Genomic DNA, 24,739 nt, shown 5'->3' with positions numbered 1-24,739 from the left:
ATGACACCACCCTTATGGCAGAAAGCAAAGAAGAACTGAAAAGCTTCTTGATGAAAGTGAAAAAGGAGGGTGAAAAGTTGGCTTAAAACTCAACATGCAGAAAAATAAGATCATGGCATCTGTTCCCATCATTTCATGGAAAATAGATAGGGAAACAGTGAGAGACTTTATTTTTTTGTGTTCCAAAATCACTGCAGATGGTGACTGCAGCCATGAAATTAAAAAGACACTTGATCTTTGGAAGAAAAGCTATGACCAACCTATTCAGCATATTAAAAAGCTGAGACATTACTTTGCTGACAAAGGTCCATCTAGTCAAAGCTATGGTTTTTCCAGTAGTCATGTATGGATGTGAGAGTTGGACCATAAAGAAAGCTGAGCACCAAAGAATTAATGCTTTTGAACTGTGGTGTTGGAGAAGACTCTTGAGAGTCCCTTGGACTACAAGGAGATCCTACCAGTCCATCCTAAAGGAAATCAGTCCTGGGTGTTCATTGGAAGGACTGATGCTGAAGCTGAAGCTCCAATACTTTGGTCACATGATGCAAAGAACTGATTTATTGGAAAAAAACCCTGATACTGGGAAAGATTGAAGGCAGGAGGAGAAGGAGATGACAGAGGATGAGATGGTTGGATGGCATCACCCACTCGATGGACATGAGTTTGAGCAAGCTCCAGTAGTTGGTGATGGCCAGGGAAGCCTGGCATGCTGCAGTCCATGAGGTGTCAAGGAGTTAGACATAACTGGGCAACTGAACTGAAGCATCAATTTCCTCAGGGACGAAATAAGAGCTATGACACAATGTACTTCACTATGAGGATTGTGAGGATTGAAGGAAAGCTATTATGCATAGAGTACTGATAATAGCGCTTGAAAGTGTTAGTCACTCAGTCATGTCCAAATCATGACCCCGTGGACTCTAGCCCACTAGGGTCCTCTGTCCATGAGATTTCCCATGCATGAATACTGGAGTGGGTAGACATTTCCTTCTCCAACAGTGCTTGGATGATTGTAAATGCTCATTAGAGTAAATGTTCATTAACTTGTGGCTCTTAACCACCATGATTTCCAAGGTTATATGTGTGAGGGGGAATCTGAAGCTGCATATGCCATAAAAGCTGACTCCTGTTTCCCACAGCCATATGACTGTTTTTCTTTCATTTGTAAATATTCCCTATGAGCATCTTACTCTAAGTACTTTGATGTTCTCTCTGTGGTTAATAAAGTAAATTCTTTTCTTATTTAAAAATATAAGTAAGAGAAATCAAATCAGGAAGTCCAGTAAGAAATGCATATGTGTTGTTCCTTCAGAAAACACCAGCTGTTGTCATCTGCAGAATATCAACTGCCCACTATATCAATGTATCAAGAAACAATGACAAAATATATCCTTTACCAGGGTCTCAGGGATACAAAATAAATAATACAAGCATCCTGTCCTCAAGGAGTTTTACTTCTTTAGGTGAAATGGAACAAATTTCAACTCAATCCACTGTAAAGCAGAAAGTAATAAGTAAGTTTCTGAAACACAGGAATAAACTGTGTTGGGAGTTTAGAGGACCATATCATTCCTTGAATCTATTGATTAAAGAAAAACTCATGGCAGTGAGAGCTTTTGAAGTGGGCTTTGAGAGATATCAAGATTTGGATGCTATCATGAAGAAAATGCTTCCCAGGTGGCTCCGTGGTAAAGAGTACGCCTGCAATGCAGGAGACGCGGGTTCGATCCCTGGGTCAGGAAGATACCCTGGTGAAGGAAATGGCCACCCATTCCAGTATTCTCACCTGGGAAATCCCATGGACAGAGGAGCCTGGTGGACTACCATCCATGGGGTTGTGAAAGAGATATGACTGAGCGACTGAACAATAACATGAAAATGTAGCAGTGACAGCAATTATTTCAGTATATTTTTAGCTTTGATTTTTTAGAGAGAGGTTTGTGTAGCAAGTTATTTACTACATGTGTTTTACTTATTAAATAACTCAACAATTGAAACAATTTTAGATTCACCGTTCTGCAATTTGTGGAGAGATTTATGGATGAATGGTTTCTTACTGCAACCACCTCACTTCAAACTTCACTCAAAATGGGTCACGAATAGACACACAAAAGTTAAAACTATAAAATTCCTAGAAAACCTCGGAGAATACTTGACAACCCACGGGTAGATTTATCAATATTTATACATTACACAAATTAAACATTTTTGCTATCAGAAGAAACCATTGAGAAAATCAGACAAGGAGAAACATATATGTATTCTGAATGTAGAAAAAAATTCTTGCAATCTGATATAGACAGTCCAATTTAAGAAAGGACAAAGACTTCAACATTTTTATACCAAAGTTATATGAGTGGCCAATAAGCATATGAATCAATGTTCAACATCATTAGTCAAGACAAGGAAAATACAACTTCAGTGAATGACAACTGACTAAAATTATAAAGAAGGATCACACGAAGTGTTGATGACGATGTGGAATAACTTAAAATCTTGTACATTGCTAGTAGGAATGCAAAATGGTGTCACCAAATGGGAAAAACAATATGGCAGTTTCTTATAAAGCTAACCACATCTTATATATGACCCAGCAATTCTACTCTTAGGTATTTAGCCCAAGGAAATGAAAACATAAGTCTACAAAAAACTTGAACAGGAATATACAATAGGTTTTATATAGCAAATATATTTAAAAATGACTTACAAGAATAGAGAACGCATATTTTTTCAGGTACAAACAGAGCATTTGTAAAAATTAATTATGTATTATGTAAACATGCCAGTCACAACACAATTTCAGGAATGGATTTCATATAGATTACATTCTCTGATCACTAGAAACCAACACTAAAAAGTGTCTCTGTCAACCCACACATATTTAATAATTCAAACACCCATTGATGGGTTAAAGAGTGAGATATGATGAAAACTAGGAAATGTTTTGACTATAAAACTATTACATTTTAAAACTGCAGGGATGTACTTCAAGCCATACTTACAGATTAATGTACAGCTTTAAATTTATTCATTAAAAAAGAAAAAGAAATAAGAAAAGTTAAACTTTCAATTTAAGAAGCTAAAAAGAGAACATCAGAATAAATCAAAAGAAACTGAACGAAGAAAATAAAGAGCAGATTTTAATAAAGTAGAGAAAAAAGAAATAACAGCAAGCAGCAACATAGTTGCTGAAGCATAATTGCTTAAAAAGATGACTAAATAGACAAACTTGAAGCAAGCCTAATTTAAAATAGGCAAAAATAAGATTAGGAATGGACAAGAGACTACAAGTGCAAATGTACTGAGCCTTAAAAGTCCTAAGAAAATATCATGGACAACTTATTTCAAATTTATTGAAAACAGAAGAAATGAGAAATTTTCTAGAAAAAAAATTGTGTGTGTGTGTGTTTTAAAGAAGTAGCCCGTGTGTGTTAATCACTCAGTCACGTCCAACTCTGTGTGACCCCATGAACTGTAGCCCCCCAGGCTCCTCTGTCCATGGAATTCTCCAAGCAAGAATACTGGAGTGGGTTGCCATTCCCTTCTCCAGGGGATCTTCCCAACCCAGGGATCGAACCCAGGTCTCCCACTTTGCAGGCAGATTCTTTACGGTCTGAGCTGCAAGGGAAGATCCAATGGAGCAGTACATGATGTTAATTTAAATATAGACTCACGGACTTCCCCAGCAGTTCAATGGTTAAGACTATGCCTTCCAATGCAGGGGGCATGGGTTTGATCTCCCATCTGGGATGTAAGGCCCCACATGCTGCAGAGTGTGGCCAGAAGTAATTTCTTTAATGTAGACTCAATATTGTAATGACAGAAATTGTATGCAAAGGAATCAGTATATTGCAATAAAAATCTCATCAGGGTATTTCATGGAACTAGACAAGCTGCTTCTAAAAGTTAACGAAGAGGAGCAAAAGGCAAAAAAGCAGGAATAAGGCAAATTTGAAGAAGAATACGGTGGAGAGGGGCAGATGCAACTAGGAAGCAAAACTTAGAAAGTTATAGAAATGACAGTGTATATGAATCCAGAGACAAACAAACCAAGGAACAGATTAGAGACCCAGAAACAGAATCACTTATATGGAAACCTGATATATGACAGAGGTGACATTATAAACCAGTGAACTAATCAATGAAGATGGGAAAATTGGTAATCCACATGTTGTAGTAATAATGATGGGTTCCTCGATCAAACCATATCCAAGAGGAAAAATTATTCCTGATCAAAACATTCAAGGTAAAACTTTAAATTTTTTTAAAGAAAATAAATGATGCTAGCATTATGATCCTGAGGTAGTCACAGATTTTTTTTTAAACAAAGCAAAATATTAATGGGTTTGACTATATTAAACATTTTTAAGAAAAGAACAAAATCTTCATTCAAAGAAATACTATAAACAAAGTGGAAAGGGAAATTGGGATTTTTTTAATGGATCAAATCAAAACAGGATTAAGAAAGAATAAGGAATGGTCTCAGGAGTCTAACACCCAGATTTCACCACTGATTAGCTGGATGATCTTGGGGAAGTTACTTCATATCTATGTGCCTCAGCTCCCTATATACAAAATGGGGATAATAAATTTCTCCACCTCTCAGCTCTGCTGTAAAGATCAAATGAGTTGTTCATTGTTCAGTCGCTAAGTTGTGTCTGATTCTTTGTGACCCCATAGGCTGCAGCACACCAGGCTTCCCTGTCCTTCATTGTCTCCTGGAGTTTGCTCAAACTCATGTCCATTGTGCAGATGATGCTATCTACACATCTGTTATCTACACACCTGTCTACACCTACACCTAGGCTATCTACACATCTGTTGCTCCTTCTCTTCCTGCCTTCAATTTTTCCCAGAAACAGGGTATTTTCCAATGAGTTGGCTCTTCACAATTAGGTGGCCCCAAAGTATTGGAGCTTCAGCATCAGCACCAGTTAAATGAGTTAGCTAAACAATATAAGATTGCCTAAATAGGACCAAGCATAGCATAAGCATTCAATACATTTTAGCAATCATTTTAAAGGATTACTACTAAAATATAGTGAAAGTCACTCTTGCCCCACTCTTTGCAGCCCCATGGACTATAGCCCAACAGGCTTCTCTGCCCATGAAATTTTCCAAGCAAGAATACTGGAGTGGGGTGCCATTTCCTACTCCAGGGGATCTTCCCAACCCAGGGATCAAACCCACATCTCTTGCACTGGCAGGTAGGTTCTTTACCACTAGCGCCCCACAGAAGCCCATGGAGCTAGTGGTAAAGGGCTAAATCCTTTAAAGGATTAGTATTAAAATATAGAGAGATTCTTAAAATACGTAAGAAAAAGACAATCTAACAGAAAAAATGGGCTAATGTTTGTATTTCAGGAGTACACACAAATGTCCAACATGCATTAGTAAAGGTGATCAACTCAGTAGCAATTCAGTTCAGTTCAGTTCAGTCGCTCAGTCGTGTCCAACTCTTTGTGACTCCATGGATCACAGCACGCCAGGCCTCCCTGTCCATCACCAACTCCCGGAGTTCACTCAAACTCATGTCCATTGAGTTGGTGATGCCATTCAGCCATCTCATTCTCTGTCATCCCCTTCTCCTCCTGCCCCCAATACCCCCCAGCATCAGGGTCTTTTCCAATGAGTCAACTCTTCACATGAGGTGGCCAAAGGATTGGAGTTTCAGGTTCAGCATCAGTCCTTCCAAAGAAATCCAAGCACTGGTCTCCTTTAGGATGGACTGGTTGGATCTCCTTGCAGTCCAAGGGACTCTCAAGAGTCTTCTCCAACACCACAGTTCAAAAGCATCAATTCTTCGGCACTCAGCTTTCTTCACAGTCCAACTCTCACATCCATACATGACCACTGGAAAAACCATAGCCTTGACTAGATGAACCTTTGTTGGCAAAGTAATATCTCTGCTTTTTAATATGCTATCTATGTTGGTCATAACTTACTTTCCAAGGAGTAAGCATCTTTTAATTTCATGGCTGCAATCACCATTTGCAGTGATTTTGGAGCCCAAAAAAGCAAAGTCTGACACTGTTTCCACTGTTTCCCCATCTATTTCCCATGAAGTGATGGGACCGTATGCCATGATCTTCGTTTTCTGAATGTTGAGCTTTAAGCCAACTTTTCACTCTCCTCTTTCACTTTCATCAAGACGGTTTTTAGTTCCTCTTCACTTTCTGCCATAAGGGTGGGGTCATCTGCATATCTGAGGTTATTGATATTTCTCCTGGCAATCTTGATTCCAGCTTTTGTTTCTTCCAGCCCAGCGTTTCTCATGATGTACTCTGCATAGAATTTAAATAAGCAGGGTGACAATATACAACTTTGACGTACTCCTTTTCCTATTTGGAGCCAGACTGTTGTTCCATGTCCAGTTCTAACTGTTGCTTCCTGACCTGCATATAGGTTTCTCAAGAGGCAGGTCAGGTGGTCTGGTATTCCCATCTCTTTCAGAATATTCCACAGTTTGTTGTGATCCACACATTCAACGGCTTTGGCATAGTCAATAAAGCAGGAATAGATGTTTTACTGGAACTCTCTTGCTTTTTCCATGATGCAGCGGATGCTGGCAATTTGATCTCTGGTTCCTCTGCCTTTTCTAAAACCAGCTTGAACATCAGGAAGTTCATGGTTCACGTATTGCTGAAGCCTGGCTTGGAGAATTTTGAGCATTACTTTACTAGCGTGTGAGATGGGTGCAGTTGTGCGGTAGTTTGAGCATTCTTTGGCATTGCCTTTCTTTGGGATTGGAATGAAAACTGACCTTTTCCAGTCCTGGAACCACTGCTGAATTTTCCAAATTTGCTGGCATATTGAGTGCAGCACTTTCACAGCATCATCTTCCAGGATTTGAAGTAGCTCAACTGAAATTCCATCACCTCCACTTGCTTTGTTCGTAGTGATGCTTTCTAAGGCCCACTTGACTTCATATTCCAGGATGTCTGGCTCTAGGTGAGTGAGCACACCATTGTGATTATCTGGGTTGTGAAGCTCTTTTTTGTACAGTTCTTCTGTGTATTCTTGCCACCTCTTCTTAATATCTTCTGCTTCTGTTAGTTCCATAACATTTCTGTCCTGTATCAAGCCCATCTGTGCATGAAATGTTCCCTTGGTATCTCTAATTTTCTTGAAGAGATCTCTAGTTTTTCCCATTCTGTTATTTCCCCCTATTTGTTTGCATTGATCGCTAAGGAGGGCTTTCTTATCTGTCCTTGCTATTCTTTGGAACTCTGCATTCAGATGCTTATATCTTTCCTTTTCTCCTTTGCTTTTCATTTCTTTTCTTTTCACAGCTATTTGTAAGGCCTCCTCAGAAAGCCATTTTGCTTGTTTGCATTTCTTTTCAATGGGGATGGTCTTGATCCCTGTCACAGGCACTCTGTCTATCAGATCTAGTCTCTTAAATCTATTTCTCACTTTCACTGTATCATCATAAGGGATTTGATTTAGGTCATACCTGAATGGTCTAGTGGTTTTCCCCACTTTCTTCAATTTAAGTCTGAATTTGGCAATAAGGAGTTCATGATCTGAGCCACAGTCAGCTCCCAGTCTTGTTTTTGCTGACTCTATAGAGTTTCTCCATATTTGGCTGCAAAGAATATGATCAATCTGATTTCAGTGTTGACCATCTGGTGATGTCCATGTGTAGAGTCTTCTCTTGTGTTGTTGGAAGAGGGTGTTTGCTATGACCAGTGTGTTCTCTTAGCAAAACTCTATTAGCTTTTGCCCTGCTTCATTCCATCTGCCAAGGCCAAATTTGCGTTACTCCAGGTGTTTCTTGACTTCCTACTTTTGCATTCCAGTCCCCTATAATGAAAAGGACATATTTTTGGGGTGTTAGTTCTAAAAGTTCTTGTAATTCTTCATAGAACTGTTCAACTTCAGCTTCTTCAGCGTTACTGGTTGGGACATAGACTTGGATTACCGTGATATTGAATGGTTTGCCTTGGAAAGGAACAGAGATCATTCTGTCATTTTTGAGATTGCATCCAAGAGCAATTAGAGAAATACAGTTTAAAACTACAATGAGATTCCATTTCTTGCTTATTAGATTGGCAAATTTTCAAGTGTAGGGCCATGGAGCAGTAGAAACTACAAACTAACAGTAAGATTGTAAATTGCTACAACCAATATGGAGAGTAATTGGCATTATCAAAGGACATTGATAATGATCATATCAGGTTATATAGCCATTGTACTGAAATATAAACCCTAGGGAAATTTTAATAAAGGTGCTCCAAAACCATGTACAAAACTACAATATTGTTCATAATACTAAGTAGAAACAACTAAATATCTTTCAGTAGAAGAATGGATAAATAATACTGTATTATAGTCATATAAAGAAATAGTACTCATAGTTAACATAGGTACAATGACTGAACAAGAGCTACATCGATTACCATGGACAAATATTAAAACATTAATCACAATTTGTAAATTAGACCCCAACTATTTTTGCACACTCAAACAGCCCCACTCTAAGAATTTTTCTCTCTTGCGTAAGCAAATTTTCCATTTCTACTGGAAAATTACCATGAGCGTGCAACTTGCTATCCTTATTCATTCTTTTTTTTTTTTTAAGATTATTTACTTATTTTTGGTTGTGCTGGGTCTTTGTTGCTGCGTGTGGACTTTCTCCAGTTGGGGCCAGCCAGGGCTACTCTTCCCTGAGGTGCCTGGGCTTCTCACTGTGGTGGCTTCTCGGTCATGGGGCGCAGGCTCTGGGCAAGCAAGCTTCAATAGCAGCAGCACTCAGGCTCGGTAGCTGCAGCTCAGGGGCTCTAGAGTGCTGGCTCAGAAGTTGTGGCAGGCTTAGTTGCTCCTTGGCATGTGAAATCTTCCTGGGCCAGGGCTGAACCCCTGCACTACCAGGCAAGTTTTCCTCACTCATTCTTACATCCCCTTGCAGCTATTCTCCTATTCATGCTGCTTTATAGCAGAATCCTTTGAAAGGGTTGATTATACTCGACTTCTACAAATCCTCTGCCTGCTTTTTTCTTAACCTTTCTAAATTCTCCTACACATTTCAACAGTAGAGGCCTTAAAGTATTATTCACAAGTTTTGTATTTGCTTCTTTTATCATTTTTATATTTTCAATAGATAATAGAGTCAAAAAATTCAGAGCCTTTTAAAAAAACAAATATTCTTTATGTAGTGAAAGCACTCTCTTTCCCAGTCTTTTTTTCTCCACTATTTCTACTCTCTCCCATTATTTTTTTCTTGTGTATTATTCAGCTTTTTGTGTACACATGAGCAAATGCAAATTTATTTATACTGACTACTGCAGAATTCTTCACTTGATGTATTTTAGAGGCTATTTCATATCATAGAGATTGTATTGAATCTGTAAATTGCTTTGTACATTTTAATAATATTAATTCTTCCAGTCCATGAACACAGGATATCCTTTCTTTTATTTGTATCATCTTCAATTTCCTTTCTCAATACCTTATAGATTTCAGAGGTCTTTGACCTCCTTGGTTAAATTTATTCCTAGGTATTTTATTCTTTTTGTTTTGATTCTTTTCTTGACTGCAGCTTCTGGTAGTTTGTTATTAGTATATAGAAATGCAGTGCATTTATTTATATTAATATTGTATCCTGAAATTACTAAATTTATTCATGAGTTCCAATAGACTTTTGATAGTGTTTTCAGGATCTTCTATATATAGTATTGTGTCATTTATAAGCAGTGACGATTTTACTTCTTCCCTTCCTATTTGGAGGCCTTTTATTTCTTTTTTCTGGTCTTGTTGATGTGGCTAGGTCTTCCAATACTATGGTAAATAGAGGTGGTAAGAATAAGCATACTTATCTTAGAGGAAAAGCGTGCAGCTTCTCATCACTGAATATGATGTTAGCTGTGGGTTTGTCATATATGTCCTGGCTCAGCAATGTAGCCTGCAATGCAGGAGACATGGTAGACACAGGTTCAATCCCTGGGCCAGGAAATCCCATGAAAAAGGGAAAGGCAACCCACTCCACTATTCTTGCCTGGAGAATCCCATGGACAGAGGAGCCTGGAGGCCTGCAGTCCATGGGGTCACAAAGAGTTGGACACAAAAGGAGACTTAGCATGCATGTTCCCTCTATACCCCCTTTGTTGAGAGTTTTTGTAAGAATGGAAGTTGAATTTTGTCAAATGCTTTTTCTGCATCTATTAAGATAATCATGTGATTTTTACCCTTCCTTTTGTTAATACCGTGCTAATGGTATTAACCGTGCTAAGTCACTTCAGTCGTGTCTGACTCTGTGTGACCCCACAGACGGCAGCCCACCAGGCTCCCCTGTCCCTGGGATTCTCCAGGCAAGAACACTGGAGTGGGTTGCCATTTCCTTCTCCAATGCATGAAAGTGAAAAGTGAAAGTGAAGTTGCTCAGTCGTGTCTCTCTTAGCGTGACTCTTAGATGCCCCATGGACTGCAGCCTACCAGGCTCCTCTGTCCATGGGATTTTCCAGGCAAGAGTACTGGAGTGGAGTGCCATTGCCTTCTCCTGTTAATACCGTATATCACACTGATTTGTAGATGTTGGAGCATCCTTGGACCCCTGGAATAAATTCCACTTAATCATGGTTTATGATCCTTTTATGAATTATTGAATCAATTTAAATTCAGTTTTTCATTGAAAATTTTTACATCTGTGTTCATCACAGGTATTGGCCTGTAATTTATTTTTTTGTTACTCTCTGTCTATTTTTGGTGTCAGGGTAGTGTTGACCTCATAGAATGAGTGTTGAAGTTTTTCCTCCTCTTCAATTCTTTTGAATAGTTTGAGAAGAGTAGGTATTAGATTTTCTTTAAATGTTTGCTAGAATGCTTCTGTGAAGTCGTCTGGTTCTAGACTTTTGCTTGTTGGGAGTTTTTTTTTTTTTTTTTTGTAATTACTTATGCAATTTCACTACTAGTAATTGGCCTGTTAAGATTTTCTGTTTCTTTGTGATTCATTCTTGGTAAACTGTATATTTCTAGGAACTTAACCATTTCTTCTAGGTTGTCTAATTTGTTGGCATATAACTGTGGTATTGTTTTATAGTTGTTATTTCTGTGGTATTGATTACAACTTGCCTCTGTCATTTCTAATTTGTCTGGGTCCTTTATTTTTTTAAAATAAATCTAACTAAAGGTTTAATAGTTTTGTTTACCTTTTCAAAACACAGCTCTTAGCTTCATTCATTTTTTCTACTGTCTTTTAGAAGTAGAAAACAGTTTAAAAAAAAAAGTAGAAAAAAGACATGTTTTTCTACTATCTTTTATTTCAGCTCTGATATTTATTATTTCCTTTCTTCTGTTGACTTTGGGCTTTGTTCTTTTTCTGTTTCCTTTAAATAGAAAATCATAAGGATTCTTTTAGATTTTTCTTGTCTCCAGAGGTAGGCTTGTACCACCATTAAATTCCCTCTTAGAAACATTTTTTTCTGCATGCCATAGATTTTGGAAAGATATGTTTGTATTTTCATTCATCTCAAGATTTTTAAATATTCTTCCTTGATTTTGTCACTATCCCTTTTGTTTCTTAGTAGCATATTGTTTAATCTCTACATTTCTCATTTTTCCAGTTTTCTTTCTGCAGTTGATTCTAGTTTCATACCTTTGTGGTTGGAGAATATGCTTGATGTATATTGTTGATTTTATCGGTTGGTTAGAAAACTGGCATCATTTCAAGGTTTTAAAGGAATATCCCTAAGATTTTCTCTAGTGCTTTAATTGACTCATTGTTTAAAAAAATTTAAATATTTTGATCCCTTACATACTAGATCCCATACATACATAGTATGTATGATCCCATACGTACTAGAATATTGTATGAACATAAATCAATCTTAGGGCTTCCCAGGTGGTGCTAACGGTAATGGATTTGCCTGCCAATGCAGGAGACGTGAGAGATGTAGGTTAGATCCCTGGGTCAGGAAGGTCCCCTGGAGGAGGGCGCAACAACCCACTCCAGTATTCTTGCCTGGAGAATCCCATGGAAAATGGTGACTGCTGAGCTATGATCCATAGGGACACAAAGAGATGGACATGGCTGAAGTGGCTTAGCACACATAAATCAATTTTATTTTTTAAAGATGGCAGCAAAATTATTCCATTTATTTAATATTCTACCTTTTAAAATACCAACCTAAGACTATTTCTACATTTCCTTATTCTTATATAATGGTCCATTTGTCTATTTACGTACCAGTATCACACTGTTTTAACTGCAGCTTGGAAGCTTTAAATACATGGTTTTAATATCTAATCAAGCTAATCCTTCCATTATTGCTCTTTTTTTTTTTTTTTTCAGAATTTCTTTCCTGTTTTTGCTTTTTTTTCCACATGAGCATAGCATCCACTTTTCTAGTGCTTCAAACCCCATTGGCATTTTTATTGGAAACTCATTACATTTACAAATTAACTTATAAATTAACTTCAAGGAAATTGACATACTTATAACACTGAGGCTCTAACCCAGGCTCTTAGTAAGTTATTCATTTAAGCAGCATTTCTTTCATATGGTTTTGCATGTTTTTCTGGCATGTTTCTTCATATAATCTTACATATTTCTTTTGATTCCTAGATATTTTATTTTTCTTTATTGCTTATGAAAAATTAATCTTTTAAATTATAGTTCTAAACTGTTTAATGTTAGTTTACATGAAATCTATATTTTACATATTAATTTATATCATCTGTTGGAATGATCTTTTTTGTATTAGTTTTCAGTGATTTGGTTTTTTACAGGTATACAAATAAAACATCTGCAAAAAGTAATAATTTAGCCTCTCCAAATTTTATGTCCCTGTAATTCCTCTTCTGTCATTATGTTAATGATGAAGGTGAGCGATTGTTTCCTCTTTTTTGAAATATTTTCTTTAATTTCATCCCAGGACAGCATTCTGTGTTTTCCTCCTACCTCATTGGCTAATTCTTCTCAATTTCCTTTGCTGATTCTTCCTTATTTCCCTAAGCTCTAAACACTAAACACACTAGAGCTGCATTCTGAAGCCTTTTCTCCTTTCTCTCTTCACTTCCTTCTTAGATGATATGTGATATGTTTTTATTTCCACTGCACTCTCCCACCTGGATGCTAAACAGACATATCAAAATTAGTAAATCCAAGTACAAACTCCATCTCTTCATCCTGAAATGTGGCTCTTTTTCTTCATACTCTTCCCCATCTCAATTAATAAAAGAATCCTCCTTACAGTTGTTTAAGTACCAACTTGGAGTAATTCTTGACACCACTGTTTCTTACACTCCATATCCAACCATCACCAGTTTTTTTCAGCTCTTCTTTAAAAATATATCCAGAATCTGAACACTTCTCACCAGCCACAAACATCATAGCATGTGTCAAGCTGATCTCCTTGCTTTGGCCATTTTTCTTTTGGTTTCTGTGCAGCCAAACTGATACAAGTTTAATATGCTATCGCATTAATTTTCTCTTCAAAATTCTTCAAAAGTTGTCCGCTTCACTCAGAGCAAAAGGCATGTCCTTTAAGTGACTGTAAGCTGCTTCATAATATCGCTTCCTGCTCCAAGTAGAGTATCTCTTTGTGCTCTGTCAACCGTTCCAGGAAATTCCTTACCTCAAGGCCTTTGCACTCGATGTACTCTTTACCTAGAATTTTACTTCACCTTTTGCCATCTAGGCTCATACTGTCATAACCTTCAGGTTGTGCTAATATCTCCTTATCATTAAAGCCTTTTGATAAATCTCCATATAAAATAAAAACTGGTGGATCAACCTACACCCTGGTTGCTGTGTATTTCCTTTTTTATTTTTTTCTTGTAGTACCCATTATTAATATCATTTGACATAGTAGTTGTCTGTATCCTTATTTGTTCATTTTCTGCCTACCCTTTTAAAATATAGTATTTATTGAAATATAGTAGATTTACAATATTGTGTTAAGTTTCTTTTGTACAGCAAAGTGAATCACCTACATATCTATATACGTATATCTACTTTTTTAGATTCTTTTCCCATATAAGTCATTACAATATACAGGATAGCCCATTCTTATTCCCTGTGCTATACCATAGCCTCTTATTAGTTATCTATTTTATGTATAGTAGTATATATATGTAAATCCCAATCTCCCAATTTATCCCTCCCCTTCTTCGCTGCCAGTAACCATAAATTTGTTTTCTATTCCTGTGACTCTACTTCTGCTTTGTAAATGAGTTCATTTGTAACTTTTTTTAGAGTCCGCATAAAGCCATATCATTCAATATTTGTCTCCCCCGTCTGACTTCCTCACTCAGAGTGACAGTCTCCAGGTTTTCTGCCCCTTTTTGAATGTGTCACAAGGCAGAGATTATTGGTGTTATTACTCACTATGCTTTCAGTGCCCTGTTCAGTCCATAATTGACTAAACAAGGTTTAGGTCAATAAATGTTAGTTAAATAACTAAGTTAAGTAAGTGGGCAATAAGTATAAATACCCACTATATATGTATATATTACTGTTATATTATTTATATGGAGGTTTAGATCTGCAAAATTGTAATCTGTAGTGCTTACAGAACAAACGATGTGGAGAAATTATAAAAACTATAGGATATTAGAAAGGCAGAGAAGTCACTGGTTAGGTACATAGAAACCCTCAATTACATGCATGATGTTTAACTTCTCAAAAATTATGAAAAATAAATGTCACATAATGTTAAGGTTTTATAAAACTGGGTGGTCGGCACACTAGTGTTTTACTTATTCTCACTTTTGTTGATGCATTGGAAATATTTCATTTTATTTTTTAAGAAGGAAAAACAGATTAATCTCTTTAGCGAAAATACAGCAAATATATAGAATATAAAGAACCCATGGACTTGTAATAGGAAAGAACAAACCTGACTCCATATTGGATCTGCTTTTACTTTAACCTTTGTATTCTACTGCTTTTGCTACAAGCTAAGAGTGTTGCCTACAGCCTGAAATATACAGGTTAGCCCAATCTCAAGGCTCTGACTTTTAAAGGTATAACACTTTTTTGTTCATATAGAAAGTTTCAGAATAGAGAATAACATTTCTATTATTGAAGGTTTGTGGGAACATTGTGGACAGATATAAGAACGAAGGATTCTGGCACCAAGAAGTTTGCAGTAACCAACAACATCCCCTCCTCTTTTAGTATAACAGAAGCCTGAATCCTAACTCAGGTGAGATGGTTTTTTTGAGATACTAGTCCATCATCTTTCAGGTTTGCTGGCTTTCAAAGTGAAGCCGCTCTGTCTTGCCCCAACAACTCGTCTCTCAATGCATTAGCCAGTTGTGCAGCGAACAGTATGGTATAGAATTAACACAGACCTATTGTGCCCAAGAACTGATTGAAGTGATTGGTGATTAAAATCCACCTATGTTTAAACAAATCTGAGGATAAAAGAATTGTACCGGAATCCTTATGTCATTGGATGCCTAGTAAAGTAAGTAATGACTCAAGATGTGTTGATGTCATCCAGAAAAGTCTAGAAAAGTCTATTGTTTCATTGACAATTGAACCTGATTAGTTTTAAAACCACATATGCACAATAAATACATAACAATTTTTCTATCAATAAGACTTATGCTAGTTACTAGGACTGCAGAGACGAATAAGATGAAATGGGGGAGAAAATCTGGCTTCAAAGAGTTTGCAGTCTAGTGGGGAAGTTGGACAAATAAAGAGTTATAAAACAATGTGCCATAATAGTGCTATAATAGCGATGTGTGGGGTGCCACGGGGGCAGAGAGCTGTGAGAATGAACCTCCCATATGTCAATAGAGATCTGTGCTCACAGAGAAACTTTACCCAGAGCCATGCTGTCAGCAACTATGCTCCAAAATCTACCATAATTATTAGTCCTAACAGCCAAATCCAGGGCCTCCCACTAGAATTTATTATACTCCAGGTTTTGTGATTTTTTTTTTTAAGTAATAAGGCATTTGTTAAATTCAACACATTCTTGGGAATTTTTTATACTCCAATTTAAGTGTCGTGCGGCTAACATAATCAGGTTTTCCTCCCTGCTTCGAAAATGTCCTTATCAAAACAACAACCAGCAAGTGAGGACCTCATAAATCAGAAAGTAGGGCATTCAGAAAAAAATTTTCCTCTCAATAAACTAGTGATAAGAGGTATAAGAAAAACCTCTCCCAGGAGAAAGTACTGAAATGATTTTCTCAACCAAAAACCAATTTGTTAGGTATTAACTGGCTCCATCTGATGATGCTATGAGTTTAGTTTGGGGTAAAAGCAAGTATAGCGACAGCTATGATGAGAATTAAGAGGAAGACAAATCTAAAATTGTCCATCCAAAGGGTGGCATTAAACAGAAATAGTCTAAATATTAGCAGATCAATATTAGGGGTTTGTTTCTGAACTACTGTTCACTAGCGTAATATTGTGCCTGTATTTAAGGAGCTGTCTTCCTCTTGGATTTATATCTGTCCTCAAAAAAAGGCACCATGGGGAAAAATCCTCCTGGTTAAGATGATTTATATTTTGGCACTGACATTATTGCTCCAAGCCTTCTGGTCTCCTGCCACCAGGTAAATAGATTTTATAAAGGTAAGACGGCTTCTACATTGGAAACTGCAATAGAGAAAACTTGTATCCCTTTTGGGAAGCACTGCCATCTGCATTTCTTGGGGTAGCTGAATTAAAATAGAAAGTAATAAATTGCTATTCTGTGAACCTGGAAACTCACAGATGAATGGTATCTGTATTTAGAGATTATTTCCCTTTAATTAATTAATTAATATAGCAGTCAGCATCTCCCTTATTTTAGCCACAATGTTTCCCCTACCCCCCAGTTAGGTCCTAAAACCTTCAAGTTGAGAAAAGCAATTTCCTAAAACCAATGTTTAATTTAAGCAAATCATGCTATTGCTAAGAGGAAAAGTGACCAATCATAATATTTACATGTAGAACCCAATCGTATGTACATTATGGAAGAGGAATTTTAGTAATTAGGTGTAAATTCCAGAGAAAATAAAGTTCTACCTGAGAATATCCCTGGACTCTCTGCTTGTAAGAAGTAGAAATGACATCAAGTTCTAGTTTATAGAGTTGAATGATTGCCTCCGTTTTCTGAATTGGATTTTAGCTAACAGTTCTGTAGGATAATTTAGGCCTATTGGAAGATAACATATCTAGGGGGGAAATGTATATAACATTTAATCAATTTCATTCCTCTTGCTAAGACAGTCTTTTGATACAATTAGCTTCATGTCTCAGTGTCTGCTGAAAACAGTTAAATAGGGCCTTATTGTTTGTAGAATAACGTCAGAACGCCTAAACGGCACGATGAGGGGCATTCATCGTCTGGCCCACACTAGTCCTCCACTCTTTCCCCTATTAACTTCTTAAGCATTGTGTTTTCTGTCTATATTTGCCTCTTGGAATTTCCCTCAATACTCTGCTTTACCCTTCTGAGTGGCCCCGTCCTTCCCCATTATCTCTCTCTTCTTGTCACACCGTTGCTTCAAAACAGAACTCAAATATGCCTTTATGAAGCCTTCCCTGATCCTTCTGGTTAAATGCGACCCATTGCATTTTGAACTTGATACTTTTCTTCAGAGATTTCATACAATCAATTCTTCTATGTCTGTGTGTGTGTTAGTCACTCAGTCGTGTCCAACTCTTTGGGACCCCATGGACTGTAGCCCATGAGGCTCCTCTGTCCATGGAATTCTCCAGGCAAGAATACTGGAGTGGGTTGCCACTTCCTTCTCCAGGAAAATTCTTCTATAAATTTTATAAAATATATATATATATATATATATTTTTTTTTTTCCCCTCATTTCAAAGATATTCCTTGGGCACCTATCATAGGCCAGGCACAGTCCTGGTACTAGAACATGACAGAGGATAGACAATAAAAGGACACAGCTTCCTCCTTGCTCTTTCTCTTTGGGGCACTCACTGTGGGAAGCCAGCCACCCCACTGTGAGGAAGCCCGAATTACCTTCTGTGGAGAGACCACATGCAGAGACCCAGAGGGAGAGAACTGAGACATCGAGCCCCCAGCCAGCATCAAACACCCAACGTGCAAATGAATCGGATGGCTGTGGCTTCCAGCCTGTCCCTGTAATGAAGCCCTGATCCACAGAATCTATGGGCATTAAAAAAAAATAGGTGTTTTATGCAACTAAAGTTTGGAAATAATTTGTTTTTAGCAATAGATACAGTAGGTGGTAACAGATAAGGTGACAAGAAGGCAAATTCATGATACATTTTGGCAATAGAATCTATAAGATTTGCTGGTGAAATGATGTACAGGTAAGAGGGAATAAAGGATGACTCCTGAATATTTGACTTTAGTAACAAATAGTAAATAGCTCCATATACTGAGGTCAAGAACACAGGGGGGTTCAGATGCCGTATTTGGAGGGGGCAAAGCTGATCTTTCCTACTAGATTTTAAGCTCTTTGAGAGCAGAAAAGATTTTTACCTATTTCCTCCGTGGCACAAAGCACAGCATCTTTTGTACGTAAGTGCAATAAAAATCCCCTAAACTGAACTGGGAAGGAGCCCACAACTGCCCCAATGAAATCATCTCTGCTGAAAGCATTTATCTACAGTATATATGGATATAAATGAAGATGCATTTTTAACATTTGCATAAAAGGAATTGACATATTACATCAATTAATCACACTTGGCAAGGGAAGTGTACATAAATTAACTTGCTGTTTCAGACTTTTGGCTGCACACAGCCAAATGATATAAGGAACTGGAAAATGTATGGTTAATTTGGCTCATGGAGACCTGCATGTTTTAAAATGGGTCACATCAGTCACGAAAATGAGAAATTGTTGTTCCTCATTGTGTTCTGTAAACAAAACCTCCATGCTTCTTGCTTCTTGCTAACTGTAGCTTGTGCTTGCATGACCTTGGTCTTTTCTTTACAACCTGGTTACTTAGATGTGTATGAGCTAAGGTTTCTTTATAAATTGAATGTAGTCACTCCAGAACTTCTGGGAACTCTCCTGATGGGTCCAGGACTCTAAATAGATCCAGTATCAGAGGAAGCAGCAGAACCGCAGTGGCAGGGAGGGCTCCTCTGCAGGGAATTCTCCGGAGTCACACCTAAGTGGTAGCTGTGTCTTTTCTGAACTCCTGCTGTTTCTGTAGCATCCAAGGGGAAAAGCCATTCCACCTGCATTCTTGGTGTTTGACACTGTGATTTATGCAAACTTGCCCACTTTGTAAATACCTTCACAGGATCTGGTTTGCCTTTTTCTTTCTGGCACCTAAGTTAAGAATTTATCCCTCTTAAAATATTTGCCAATCTCATTTATATTCAAAGGCAAATATGAACTCTGGAGACATCTCTTTTGACCACATTATTTGCTTCTGAGTTTCTGGGGAGGGTGAGGAGAGCTGGGCGTGGAGCGGCGGAAGTCTGGAGAATATGCCCCACAGGCCTGGCCGCTGAATACACAGACACTTTTTCTAAACCACCCCTAGCTATCTCAGGAAAAACGGTTTAGCTCTTCAGGATAAAGATGCCTAAGGACAAAGATAGCCCTCTCTTGATGATTTTCGTTTGAAAAGGAAGTTCACATAATCAACTAATTTGGCTTGCCTGTGAAAAAATGATGGTCCTAGGTAAGTTTGCAGTGTTTATCCCTTATTAAATGCTTATTCTAATTAAGCAAACTCTCCACCTTGAACAAGAAAATTGATTTTCTGTTGAAGATTTTTGTCAATAAACTCATGGTGATTAGTGAGCTTGCAGTTAGTTAGTAAGTCTTAATATATAGTGATAACTTAAAGACCAACATTTTTCAAATAATGTTCAATGACCCATCAGGTTTCCTGAGGTCTTTTGAGTTTTCACTGCTGATAATCCTCTACTGTGATCAGAGGATTATGAGGTACTCCAGGGAGCAAGTTCCAGTGACCAAATAAATTTTTATTTCCAACAATGCGAGGAGATTTCATAAAGGATTGAATAATTCTACCACTACTGCCCTTCAGAGTATCCCAAGCCCAGTGAGTATAACAGCCCCAGGATGTTTTTTTCTCTTCCTTTCTTTTCTTCTCTTTACATTTGTTTTTAGAAAGAAGATGGATCTTTTTTTTTTTTTTTTTTTAAATCTTCTCAGTATAAGTTGGAGAAAGCTTGGTATCAGAGCAGAGGAGGGAGACAGATGCTTCAGGTAATACCTGCTTTTACTCATCAGAGCCACTCAGCTGCATCTTTGACTTAGCAGCTGGAGGCTTTAGAAATTAAGGAAACTTATTTTTTAAGTTTCTTCTAAATTTACAAAACGACTTTTGTTCATTGCAGACATTTGAAACAACATCAAGGTATATACCGTGTCTTCACCACGATGGAGCCCCTGTTCTTCCTGCCCTACTTAGAGCTAGTCACTGTTATTGGGTAATGCGTGTCTTTTCAGTCCTTTTTTTTCTATGAACACCTACAGGCACACATGTACATTCGTATACACCACACGTATTCATGTGTACCACAAAGACACATGAGTGGCTGTGCCATTTGTGTTGTTGTTTTTATGGTCATAATGAAATCATGCAATTCAGGATCCCAGCAACTTTTTCACCAATGTATCATGGACACACCGCATGTTAATATACTAGACATTACCAAAAATATTTAAGGAAAACTGATTTATTTGAGGGGCTTCCCTTGTGGCTCAGATGTTGAAGAATCTGCCTGCAATGCAGGAAACCCAGGTTTGATCTCTGGGTCAGGAAGATCCCCTGGAGGAAATGACAATCCACTCCAGTATTATTGCCTGGAGAACTCCATGGACAGAGGAGCCTGGCGGGCTAAGGTCCATGGGGTCACAAAGAGTCGGACACAACTGAGCGACTATCACTCACTCACTCAATCAGCATCCAAAATTTTTGTTCCCCTTACACTAATTCCTCTGGAAGTCTAGGTAAACTCTTTCTACAATGCTACCATATTTTCAAGTCATTTTATCTTTTTGACCCAATTTTAGAGCCAGGTTAGACAGTCCATCTCTTTGCTTTGGGACCTCAGAGCAAATGGGGCCTGAATTTTTTGTTTTACATATATTACTTTTTTTTTTTTTTAATAGAGCCCATTTCCGCAGGGAGAGTTCAACTTTTCAGGGGACGTGTGTGTGCCACCCATGATATGTCAGCTTGTTGACAAAGGAAGCAGGAAATAAAATACTTGTGAAGTCCTTTTAGGGAGCCTCCGTTGACCAGGTTCTTGCCTCAAGATGAAGGCAAAATCCATCAGTGTTTGCTGCATCATCTGGAAGAGTTACAAGTTATTTCCATTCCTTTTTTCCACTTATTTAAAGTATTTTATTCATTCTGCTGAATAACTTGTTAAGGGAGGTGTCAGATATTCATTTTAAATCTAAAATAAATTAAAAAAAAATGTTCTACAGTTTTCAGTTGAAAATTTTACAGGCTTAGTTTTGGACTAAGGACAAATCTAAACACTCTCTTGTTACAACCTCGCTCTGCTTCCCTATTTTCTGCATTATCTTTTGAGTCTTATTTATTCATTACTCAAAAGTAAAAGCAAACTAGTGCAGTGAATAAGGAGCCATTTTCTTTTGTGGGTGTTTCATTTTTGGCCTCTTAGAACGCTGCAGGGCCAATGCTAATTAGTTGCCATTGTTTGTTTTAATTCTCTGCCCGAGGTGGGTGGATAGAAGACCAGCTTTTCCATTGCTGTTTTTTATTTATTATTTTCTTACTTTTCCTTAGGTTGAAAAGCCCTGTCTCTGCTGGTTTACTCATGGTGACAAAAATGGGATTAATTAAACGGAAGAGTTTATATATGTTTCAGCAAGTGCTTTTTAGTACAGAAGCTCCTATCTGGCTAAAAGGACGGAAGCCTTCCCTTCCAACTCCTTCTGCATTTAAAGAAAACAAAAATAATTGGTGATACTGCTGGTGTCCAAATGTGTATGTAACTGGAGGCATAAATGTGTGTTACAACAAAAAGTTAAATTCTCCTGTTTATTTTGAAATCTCATGCATGCTTGAAGAAATGTTAACTCAAGAAGGTATTTTATAAAGATATTATTCCATTATATATACATAGAGCTATTGATATCAAGAACAATGATATTGAAGACATTGGAGACATATTCTTTAGAAAATAGTATATAATGGCAAGCTCTGACAACATTAAATGTTAATGAAAGAAAATGTTGAAAATTATTTAGTGGAAATATAGGTTTTATGGTTTGCTTACGGAATTTTCTTTCAACATTTGAATTTTAAATGCAAAGTTGAGTAACTGATCCCCAAGGTTTTAGGTCCCTGGCCCTTGCCTCCTGCCTCCCTCTCCAGCCCTGTCTCCCTGCAAGACAACACTTCTATCCTTTACCCCAGGCTACAAGATACAAATTGCCATTCAGCTTCTCCACTCTATTTTTCTTTATTCCACCATTGTCTCAAATTCTCTATACTTCTCACATTCTTTCCTGCTTTAAGACACTTCTCCTTGTCCATAACCTTACAATTTTATGATTGACAGATAAAGATAATTGATTTTTCATGATTTATAGTGCCTATAAAGTATCCTTTTCACTACAACTGAGAAACTGGTTTGTGACCAGTTCATTAGAACACTTCATTTGGATTGGAAGAGTTCTTATGGGGAGAGATTGGCGTAATATTCTAGCGGAGAAGCCCACTCCAAAATGTACAGTTAATGACTCTTGCAGTGGAATTAGTTTATGTAAGTTTATTTGCTCTAAATCAATACCTGACAATGACCATTTCAACAGATGGTATGAATAAAATGCCTCAGATGTAAAAACCTCATCTCAAAAACAAAAAAGGAGAAAGACCACAAGTTTGTTCCTTGATTGCTTACACAAATGTTACTCAAAACAAACAAAAGAAGGATTGTATCTTAATGGGTCTCTACTTTGATAGAGATTGTACAATGATTACGGAACACTGGTAAAGCCTGTACACACCGGAAGCATGAGATTATCTCCTTGCTCTCACACAAGCTGATCTTTCTCCAGTCACAGGGGACAGTATTCAAATTGCTTGATGATATTTCAGGTCACTCTGCCTTCAACATACAGTGCCTTCTGCCTAAAGTGTCCTTCTCCATTTCTTCCTCTTATTAGATTCAACTCATCTATCAAGATACGTGTCTGATAGCACCTCCTTAAGAAAGCACTCTCTGTCCCCCTCCATCCTCAATCATTATTGTGCCCCACTCTGAGCTCAGATAGCATTCTGCATGAGTATTTATCATAGGAATAGTGTGCTGTTATAATTTTGATTTATTGTTTCTCTTTTGGACCACAGGCTATTTTCAGGAGAAGAGCATATCTTTTTCAGCTTTGTATGCCTAATACTTAGCAAAGAGTCTTTCATAGCAGGGGTGCTAATACTAATTTGTTGAATGAATGAACCTGCTAATGCCTTTGACTTATACCGTTTCAGACACTTGTTGGCCAAAGAAGTCAATCAATATAATGAGATGGAGTTCACAGTGTTTTTATCGAAAATAAATCTGATCTCAGAAGTCCACTTATATTACACTTTTCAAAATGAAAAATCATGAAATTAATTTCTCTGGTTTTCATTTACAAATTTTATATTGAATAATCAGATCGTACTGTTTAGTTAAGGGAAACCTTAGTTCCTAGACTTATGCTTTAATAAAATTATTTCTTTGGTTAGTTTTAACATTTTAAAACCTCATATTCTCGCTGGTTATTCAGCAAATATTTATTGATAACTCCTTATGGGTCAGACCCTCCCAGTTTCAGGCACTAAAGACTGAGCAGAAAATGAAGTCCCTGCTCTCATGGAATTTACATTTAAAGGGGGATAGACAGGTATTAAACCAAACACATATACAGGGAGACTTTCTCTTTAAAGACATGCATTTCATGAACTTCAGGTTTAACTTGAAACTAACTACTAGGAAGAAGCTATCATTGAAAAGAAGAAGTAGCTGCTAAAATACTGAGACACCTCATTCAGACCACAGACTCCTGTTTGCTTCTCTTGGGGATGCTTAACTGCAAAATGTGGGAGAGGCATCATAACCAGAAAGACTGAGACTTCTTTTTCTATGAGAAAACAAACATGGATGTTTTGAATTCTTTATTATAAAATAGACCTGTGTGGTTCTGAATACGGTCGCCAAATTTTTGGCTGTGTGAATCCACAGCACTATAAAATTAAGCTTTCTGGTAAAAAGACTGTTTTTTTAACCTTAAAAAATGGAAAAGGGTATTTTTCTTTTTTTCCACTGTCATAGCCCCTCTTCTCCCCACCTTGTCTTTGGTGCTCTTGGCAACAAGCCCAATTACTACACAGGTTTTCCCACAGGTTGTATATATTATTTTTAACCTCATTAATGGCTTACTTATGAACCAGTTAGTTTAAATCATTAAAAAAGGAATGATTCATATTCATTAAAGTGTATTCTGATAAATTTGTCTATTCATATAAAGCAGAGAGAGGTATATAATGAGGCAATTGGAGGATACAGAACTCATTAATCCATGAGGTGGCAGTGATTCCAAACAGAGACAGGCAGACATGTGTCTTAGGTCTCTTATGGGCAAAGTAATTATGTCTTTAAAAGATCTGCAGTTTGTGTATGTTTGTTACTCTTGGGGGAATCCCCCTTCAGAACTTTAGAGAAAGAAAATTCTCTGAGGAGCTAATCCAGACTCATGAGTTATCATGGTTTATAGCATCCATTTTATTGCCCAACCCCTGTTAGATGTCACTCCTGAGGATGTGGCAGTTCCTTCCCTACCCTTGGATTCA

General features: G+C 37.4%; 1 long non-coding RNA gene across 2 annotated transcripts in view; it reads left to right on the top strand.

Moving 5' to 3' along the window:
• The window catches only part of LOC147354994 (uncharacterized), a 398,573-nt gene that overhangs the window by 348,074 nt on the left and 25,760 nt on the right, over nt 1-24,739 (top strand). Inside the window, exons 5-6 of one of the 2 annotated variants that reach the window (XR_015143927.1) lie at nt 20,265-20,357; nt 21,689-21,928. The exons of the other annotated variant lie outside the window; for it this stretch is intronic. This is a non-coding gene — a long non-coding RNA (uncharacterized LOC147354994). Of the gene's footprint in view, nt 1-20,264; nt 20,358-21,688; nt 21,929-24,739 lie in introns of those variants that run through there. 2 annotated transcript variants of the gene reach the window in all.

The sequence above is a fragment of the Bos grunniens genome, chromosome 17 (assembly GCF_055505025.1).
Source record: "Bos grunniens cultivar Pamir isolate PY7600 chromosome 17, Bosgru_T2T1.0, whole genome shotgun sequence".
NCBI classification, from domain to species: Eukaryota; Metazoa; Chordata; class Mammalia; order Artiodactyla; family Bovidae; genus Bos; species Bos grunniens.
This window is presented reverse-complemented; position numbering and strand designations above follow the sequence as displayed.